Here is a 9,145-nt window from a genome sequence, read left to right on the forward strand (position 1 = left end):
TTCAGAGTTTAATACTAAAGCCACTAATGTGTTTCTGCATAACTTTCCAATGTGACATGAAGATGGAAACTAAAAGTAAATGCTGAATGTACAAGAAATGGCATGATGGCTGATTACCAACTGCTGTACCCACAGTTAAAATGTTAGAGTTTCATATCATGGACACACTTAAATTGTTGCTCACTCCATTGGATGCAGTTTTACCTGTTATTCACAAAATGTTGTTAATATATTATTTTTCTGAGTCTTTTTATGTATTTCCTTTTGCAAACTAAAAATTTATATCAGTTTCAGGAGCCAAAAATTCACGAGACCTGAATCTGACATAGCTCAAACAGACCCCAGATGAGTTTTTCTCTGGTCTTGGGATTCCTCATTTTTCCCACTTACTAGACAAAATTTAATTTGTGTTTCTAGTTTAAATTTGTCTCAGCAGATTTTCACCTGGTTGAGAATGCAATCTGAGATCTGAACTTGCTGGAAGCTGACATGATTGCTCCCTGCCTCTTCAGGTGGATCAACTAACCAGATGCCTCTGAGGACTTCCCCATTGCCCAGCCTTTGGCTGGCATTTCAGCCTTCCTAGCCCCTGATGCCAACGTCCTATTGTTAACACTGAAGCAGTTTCTGAAGACAACATCCACATAAATCCCAGCTGGCGCTTGAGAATGAGGCCAGGAGAAGAAGTGTCAGTTTTTCCTGACTGAGCAGATTTCAACAGAAGGCAGTTTAGAAAACGTCCTTGATATTTGGTCAAACTGACCTTGGGTAACTGGGTTTCTTCTATCTCTGTGTAAAGTCTCCAACACCATTTTCCAGAACTAACCACCTGGTCTATCCCTAGGCGCTTGATGACCCCATTGGAGACCCTGTCCATCACTTACTGCTACATTTCACAGTCAGACTTGAATTACTTCTCTGGGTGTCCGAATCTCTTTCAGCTGAAATATCTGGACATGAAAGGTGTGGGCTTAAAGGCTTTGGATCTTGTGCCTCTCCAAGTCCTCCTAGAGAATGTGGCAGACACCTGAAAGTCCCTGGACTTGAAGTGTTGTAGGATGAAAGACTCTCATCTCACTGTGCTCATACCTGCCCTCAGCAAGTGCTCCCAGCTGACCAAAGTCAGTTTCTATCGCAATGAATTCTCCATGCCCATTTTGAGGGACCTTTTGCAGCACACAGCCAACTTGAGCTAGATAAATGTGGAACAGTACCCTGCCCCTCTTGAGTGCTATGATGTGTTTGGTTATGTTTCCACAGAGAGATTTGCCCAATTCTGTGCTGAGGAAATAGACTCAGGACAGCCCAAGTGCATCTTCTTTGCTACACATATGTGCCCTAAATGTGGAGAGTGCTGTGTCTATGGCCAAAGATTTAGACTGTGTCGTTGCCAGAGGAGTCGGCGGTAAATAGAGAAACATGACTTCTGATTTGAAGAAATGGATGGCTTAGGACAAATTTCTCCTTTTGAGTGCTCAGAGCACACAAAGCTTGTGGCTTCAGACTCTGCTCAAATTTTTAGAATTCAAAATGATTGGTGAGCTGGATCTAGGATTCTGAAGGTGACATGGAGAACAATGGGACTGTGGGAACAGGGGTCTTGTGGAGTCAGAAAGACAGTTTTGCCTTTTAGTGTCCTGCTGTCAGAACAGGATAGCTAGTGGCTTTGTCTTCTAGCTGTAAACCTGGATGTTCTCCCTCTGGGCTATTTTTTGGTTATAACCCTCATTGCTAGGGTCTGGAGGGTTTCATGACACAATGAATGGAAAAACATCTGTGTCTTATGAGTAAGGCAAAAGTCCAGGCCAAATTGGCATCCATAAAATGACGATTTTGGTGACACTTATTCCATTCTTATCCTTTTCCTGCCTGTGCAATAGTTGGTGGCTGTTCTGTTATAGGTACAAAATGTTGAAACTAAAGTGAGCAACATAGAAACAGCTCCTGTGAATATGAATGAGGTTTTAATGGATCACAGATAATTAACATCCAGTACACTCAAGCCTTCCAGTTTTAAAACCTTGCTTTCTTTTTAGTTGAAAGTCTCATGTACTCTGAGCTAGCCTTGGAATCTTGATCTTTGTGTCTGGGTGAGAATACCACATGAACCAGTATATCCAGCCGGCAAGCCACATGTGTATAGGCCCATATTGCTGTGGACCCCCAAACTCTATGAAGCAACCATAGTGTAAATAAAGTTGTCCAAAACTACATAAATCCCTGTGCTGCAGAAAACATTTAATTTAGAGGGGTATAGGAGGAGATAGGGGAGCAAGGGTGGAATTGGGAGAGAGGGAAGGACGGAGAGATGGAGGGAAGAGGCTAGAGCCGGGATACAAAGTGAAAAACTGTAATTAACATAAACATTAAAAATAAAAAAATTAAAAGAACTTTATTTTATGTCTTCAGTTGTGGTCTCCATAATAATGTATGTAAGAAGAAAAATCTCCCTAGTCCCAGCCATTATATGCCCTTTTTTTCTGTATAATAAGATATCAATAAAATGATTTATTTCTCAATTGTTTTTTTCTTCATTGAAATATTTATTGAACACCTAGAACACATTTTTTTGTTTTTTTTTTCTTTGTTGGTGTTGGCTGTAGACATTTATTAAAACCTTATAGCTGAAAATGAATTGCAGTTAATGAACACTTGGGTAATTTAAAGTATGATGGTCTGTAATTATTTCAGCCTCGGGGGTTTCTTTCAAACTTATTGCCATAGCTTGTAAAAACAATTTAAAGAAGAAATTCAAACAAAATATAGTGGATGGTTTCTCAGAATGATAGGAATCATGTTTCCCCTTCTTTTAATTTTTTTATTTATTACAATTTATTCAGTTTGTATCCCAGCTATAACCTCCTCCCCCATCCTCTCCCAATCCAGTCCTCCCACTCTCTTCTCCTCCTTTCCCAGTCCACTTATAGTGGTGGTCCTCCTTCCCTTTCATATGACCATGGCCTATTAGCTCTCATCAGCATTACCAGCATAATCTTCCTCTCTGGCCTGGTAAGCTGCTCCCACCTTCAGGGGGAGGTGATCACAGAGCCAGCCACTGAGTTCATGTCAGAGACAGCACCTGTTTCCCTTACTAGGGTACCCATTTGGAGACTGAGCTGCCACGAGCTACAGGTGTGCAGGGGTTCTAGGTTATCTCCATGAATGGTTCTTGGTTGGAGTATCAGACACAAAAAAGACCTCTGGGCCCAGATTTTTTTTTGTTCTGATGCTCTCCTAATGGAGCTCCAGTTCCCTCCAGGTCTTTATAGCTCCACCTTCTTTCATAAGATTTCCTGCACTGTGTGCAAAATTTGGCTATGAGTCTAAGCATCTGCTTTAATACCATGCTGGTTAGAATCCTTCAGAGGCCCCTGTGGTAGGCTCCTTTCCTCTTTTCTGTTTTCTCCCTCTTCCAATATCTATGCCATTTTCAGAATTCAGATTGAGCATCTTACCCAGGGTCCTCCTTCTTGCTATCTTTTTTTTTTTAAATAGAATTTTTTTTTATTAGTACAATTTATTCACTTTGTATCTCAGGTTTAGCCCATACCCTCATCCCTCTCAATCCTGCCTGCCCTCTTTCCCTCATCTCCACCCATGCCCAATCCCCAGTCCACCGATTGGGGAGGACATCCTCCCCTTTCATCTGACCTTAGCCTGTCAAGTCTCCTCAGGAGTGTCTTTCATAATCTTCCTCTGTGCCCTGGTAAGGGGGTGCACTACCCTCATGGGGAGGCGATCACAGAGCCAGCTAAAGAGTTTATGTCAGAGATATCCCCTGTTCCCCTGACCAGGGTACCTATTTGAAGACTGAGCTGCCATGGGCTACAACTGTGCAGGGGTTCTAGGTAATCTCAATGAATGGTCTTTGGTTGGAGTATCAGTCTCAGAAAATAACCCTGGGTCCAGATTTTTTGGTTCCATTGTTCCATTTGAGGAGCTCCAGACCATCCAAGTCTTTCCACCTCCTCCTTCTTTCATAAGATTCCCTGCACTCTGCCAAAAGTTTGGCTATGTGTCTAAGCATTTGCTTTCATACCCTTCTGGGTAGTCTTTCAAAGGCAGTCTGTGGTAGGTACCTGTCTTCTTCCTTGTTTTCACCTTCTTCTGATGTCTATCCCATTTGCCTTTCTGAAGAAGAATTGAACATCTTAACCAGGGACCTCCTTCTTGCTTTGCTTCTTTAGGTGCACAGATTTTAGTATGATTATCCTATATTGTATGTCTAGTATCCACTTATAAGTGAGTATATAAAATATATGTCTTTCTGCTTCTGGGATAGCTCACTCAGGATGATCTTTTCTAGTTCCCAACAGTTGCCTGCAAGTTTTATGATTTCCTTGTTTTTAATTGCTGAGTAGTATTCCATTGTGTAAATGTACTACAATTTCTGTATCCATTCCTCAATTGAGGGACATCGGGGTTGTTTCCAGATTCTGGCTATTACAAAGAAGCCTCTTACAAACATGGCTGAGCAACTGAGCTTATTGTATACTTGAGCATATTTTGGATATATGCCTAGGAATGGTATAGCTGGATCTTGAGGAAGCAACATTCCCAATGTCTGTGAAAGCACCAGATTGTTTTCCAAAGTGTTTGTAGAATTTTCATTTTCAACAGCAATGGAGGAGGGTTCCCCTCTCTCCACATTCTCTCCAGCATGTGTTGACACTTGAGTTTTTGATCTTAACCATTATGATGGGTGTAAGGTAAAAATCTCAGGGTCTTTTTTATTTTCATCTCCCTGATGACTAAGGATGTTAAGCACTTCTTTAAGTGTTCCTCTGCCATTTGATATTCCTCTATGGAGAATTTTCTGTTTAGCTCTGATCCCCATTTTATAATTGGATTACTTGATTGGTTGCTGTTTAACTTCTTGAGTTCTTTATATATTCTGGATATGAGCCCTCAGTCAAATATAGGGTTGCTGAAATACTTTTCCCAATCTGTAGGCTGCCATTTTGTTATGATGACAGTGTCTTTTGCTTTACAGCAGCTTTTCAGTTTCATGAGGTCCCATTTATTGATTGTGGATCTTAGAGCCTTTGCTGTTGGTGTTCTGTTCAGGAATTTGTCTCCTGTGCCAATAAGGTCAAGGCTCTTCCCCACTTTTTCTTCTACTGATTTAGTGTGTCTTGTTTTATGTTGAGGTCTTTGATCGACTTGGCCTTGATTTTTGTGTATGGTGATAAGTATGGATCTAGCTGCATTTTCTATATGTAGACATCCAGTTAAACCAGCACCATTTGTTGAAGATGCTGTCTTATTTTCCATTGTATGGTTTTGACATCTTAGTCAAAAATCAGGTGTCTACAAGTGTATGGGTTTGTTTCTGGTTCTTCTATTCATTTCCATTGATCTACCAATCTGTTTCTATGCCAGTACCATGCCATTTTTATTACTGTTGCTCTATAGTACAGCTTGAAATCAGGAATAGAGATACCTCTAGAAGATCTATTATTGTATAGGATTGTTTTAGTAATTCTGGGTTTCTTGTTATTCCATATGAAGTTGAGAATTTTTCTTTCATGTTCTGTAAAGAACTGTGTGGGTAACTTGATAGGAATGTATTAAATCTATATATTGCTTCAGAACATGTATTTCTATTTTTATTTTTTAATATTAGTAACAGTTTTTAACTTTGTATTTCAGAACATGTTTTTTTTAAAGAAGTTATTTATTTTTTTATTTTGTATGCATTGTTGTTTTGACTGCATGTATGTCTGTGTGAGGGTGTTGGATTCTGGAACAGGAGTTACAAACAGTTGTGAGCTGCCCTGTGGGTGCAGTGACTAGAATTTGGGCCCTCTGCAAGAGCATTCAGTGCTCTTAACTGCTGCACCACATCTCCAGCCCTCTGCCTCCATTTGTAGTATGAAGCTTCTCCCTGTCAACCTCCCATTCTTGGTGGCATCATCTCCACACAATGTGCCAAGCTAGTCTTTCCTGGTTTCCTTCTTAAGATTTACATAATAGAGGTTGGAGAGATGGCTCAGCACATAAGAGCACTAGCTGCTCTTTCAGAGGACACAGGTTCATTTCCCGGCATAAATATGACAGCCCACAACTATCTGTAACTCCAGTTCCAGCGGAATCCAACACTTTCACAGAAATATATATGTAGACAAAACACCAATGCACATAAAATACAAGGTAATAAATTATACAAAAATTCAAAAACAGATCTATGTAATGTTTAAACTATTTCTTTTTAAGAACTTTAACCTGGGCATAATGACACATGCCTTCAATCCCAATACTGGGTGAGGCAAGTTCAGATAGATCTCTGTGAGATTGAGCATAGCCTGGTCTACAGAGAAAGTGTGTCTCAAACAAAACACAACAAAACAAAACAAAACAAAACAGAGCCAAACAAACAGTGTGTACCATTGAGTATTATGAGTGTCTTCTCGAGGTCAGAAGTTAGCTTCAGAAAATGGGGTTGCAGATATCTGAGAGCTGCCGCATCAGTCATCTCTCCAGCCCTTTCTCGTTGCACTTTGTTTATTGAAAATAGATATTTTTTTCATACAGTACATTCTGATAATGGCTTCTTCTCTACCAGCTTCTCTGTGATCCTCCCTACCTACATTCTCTTCCATCCCAATCCACACTCTCTTCTCTTCCCTTAGAAGACAAACAGGCACCTAAAGAATAATAAGAAGGATCCAGGGGGTTGGAGAGATGGCTCAGTTGTTAAGAGCACTGTTTGTTCTTCCAGAGGTCCTGGGTTCAATTCTCAGCATCCACAGGAAGCTCACAACCATAATGTGATCTGATGCCCTCTTCTATCATGCAGGTGTACATGCAGAGGAGCACTCACAAACATAAAATAATTAAATCTTAAAAAGGGAAAAGAGAGATGTTAGAAAACATGTGAATGTGAAGGTTACACTCAGGTTCACAAATCACACCCCGAGATCGGTTCCACGTGGGAGGTTTATTAAGGGAAAGGGGGATAGGGGAGCAGAGACAGAGAAAAGAAGAGAGAGAGGGAGAGAGAGGAGAAGAGAGAGGAGAAGAGAGAGGAAGAGAGAGAGAATCAGGGAGTGGAAGAGGAGGAAGAGAGAGAGAAAGGAGAGGGTTCCAGTTCTCTCATAGGGTGATCAAGGGCATGCGCAGGTAATTCCAGGTGGTCAGGGTGGCTTCACAAATGCCTGATAACTGGTCTAACTGGGGCTGCCTGTAGAAGTGCCTGCTTACTGATCACAACAAGAGAGAGGGAGCCAGCTGTGGTGGTACATGCCTTTAATCCCAGCACTCAGGAGACAGAGTCAGGAGATCTCTATGAATTGAGTCCATCATGGTCTACAAAGTGAGTTTCAGAACAGGCAGAGTTATACAGAGAAACCTTGTCTCAAAAAACTAACCCACAAACAAACATACAAACGAACAAACAAAAAACACAATACCAGAAATAGAATTCTAAGAAAATAAAACAAAAACAAACAATTCAGAATAAGAGAAAATAGATAAACCAATATAGGAAATAATACAAAGATAAAGCATAAGGAGTTGGTCTGGTGGCACTCTTCTGTAACACCAGCACTCAGGAGGACAGAGGCAAGCAGATCTGTGAGTTTGAGGCCAGCCTGAGGCCAGGACAGCTAGAAGCTTTGGCTCACATAGTAATTCTCCCAGCAAGAACCCTTAGGCAAGAAGATCCCTGTGAATTGGAATCCAAGTTAACCTTACATACAGAACAATGTTGTCAGAACACAATCCAAAAGCAAGGACAACAAGAGGAAATAGAAGAGTAAATAAGCACCAAACCATAAATGTAAGGTTAGGGAATCAGTAAGTGGACACATGATTTTCATCCTATTCTGTTTTTATTGTGTTTGCATTGACACTGAATGCTTGATTCAATCTAGAGAATGAGAAAACCCAAGGTGGGATTAAGTGTCTGGACTCAAATATGCAAGCAGATGGCAGCTTGTGGTTGGGAGGTGAGGCTGCAATAGGGCTGGGCTGAGCAGGGTGGTATATAAAGGCTTCAGGGAGACAGAGGAGTCATTCCCTCAGTGACCTGAAGATTGTGGTCTTAGCCTGGCTCTGCTGAGATCCAGAGACCCTGTGCTCATCAGTGTTCAGGACTGGTAAGTCACTTTGATCCAAAAGGCCAGGGTCCCTCAAAATAGAGAGGTTTGGCCCAAAGTAGGAAAGTCATTTATTTATTCATTTGTTCATTTATTTCCTTATTTATGTTTCCAAAGGCTTTATTTTTCTGGATGTGTAGAATTTAAAACTACCTTTAAAATTTGTAATGATTTTATTGATTATTGGGGAATGTCACATCATTGAACCCTGAGCACACTCACTTCCCAGTCCACCCTGGTCAACCTCCCCACTTGCCACCAACCAAAAAAAAAAAAAAAAAAAAGAAAGAAAGAAAAAGAAGGAAACTCAGTTTGTGAGGCCAATATATTCACTGGAATGTGAGCAAACTTCAGGTGGCCAGCCTCTTAGGGAAACATGAATCCTTTCCCACCTGCCACCAGCCAGGTGCCATCCCCTGAGGGCAGCTATCTTTCTTCATCCTTTCCACAATGTTGAGTAGCTGTCTTTGGGACAGGATTGTTCTTTCCTGTGTCTTCAGATGAACCTACTGAAGAAGATTGGATTTAAGTTCAGGTTTTGACACAACTTTAAATAATGCAGGATGGAGTGTCAACCCCATTTCCAGGATTATGAAAGTTTTTCACAGGCAGATTCTATATTTTGGAAAAAAAATTTTAGGATGGGTGTGTAAACTTCCCATGCTCTGTGCTTGGGGACTTGTCACATGATCTGTGTCTGGTTGGCACACAAAGATGGTATTCAGCATTCAGACTGCTAGGGGCCCTACCCAGTGGTGATGGGATTGAGTGGGGCATTGGTTAGGGTTGGAAGGAAGACTGAGGAATGTGTAACCCTGGGTGTACTTGTAAGAGGCTCCTCGTATTCCTGTCAGTGAGAGAGTTTTGTTTGAGACTTACAGTGAGGATAATGGATTAAGTTGATATTTCCACCAAGGACAGAGCAGTAACCTTGCCTGATCTTGAGTGGTTCCTGTGATGGTGAGGGTTCTTTTTAAACTTGATGCTGACAATGTATTTTTCCCTAAATGCCTCCCCAGGACCCTTCTGACTGAAGACCTTCCAGG

At 41.1% G+C, this 9,145-nt stretch overlaps 1 pseudogene; it reads left to right on the forward strand.

Moving 5' to 3' along the window:
- The first annotated feature begins 851 nt into the window (after positions 1 to 851).
- Positions 852 to 1,409, forward strand: LOC129677359 (oogenesin-1-like; annotated as a pseudogene).
- Positions 1,410 to 9,145: the final 7,736 nt, after the last annotated feature.

This window comes from Psammomys obesus, unplaced genomic scaffold (assembly GCF_907164565.1).
Source record: "Psammomys obesus unplaced genomic scaffold, mPsaObe1.curated_primary_1811, whole genome shotgun sequence".
Classification (NCBI taxonomy): domain Eukaryota; kingdom Metazoa; phylum Chordata; class Mammalia; order Rodentia; family Muridae; genus Psammomys; species Psammomys obesus.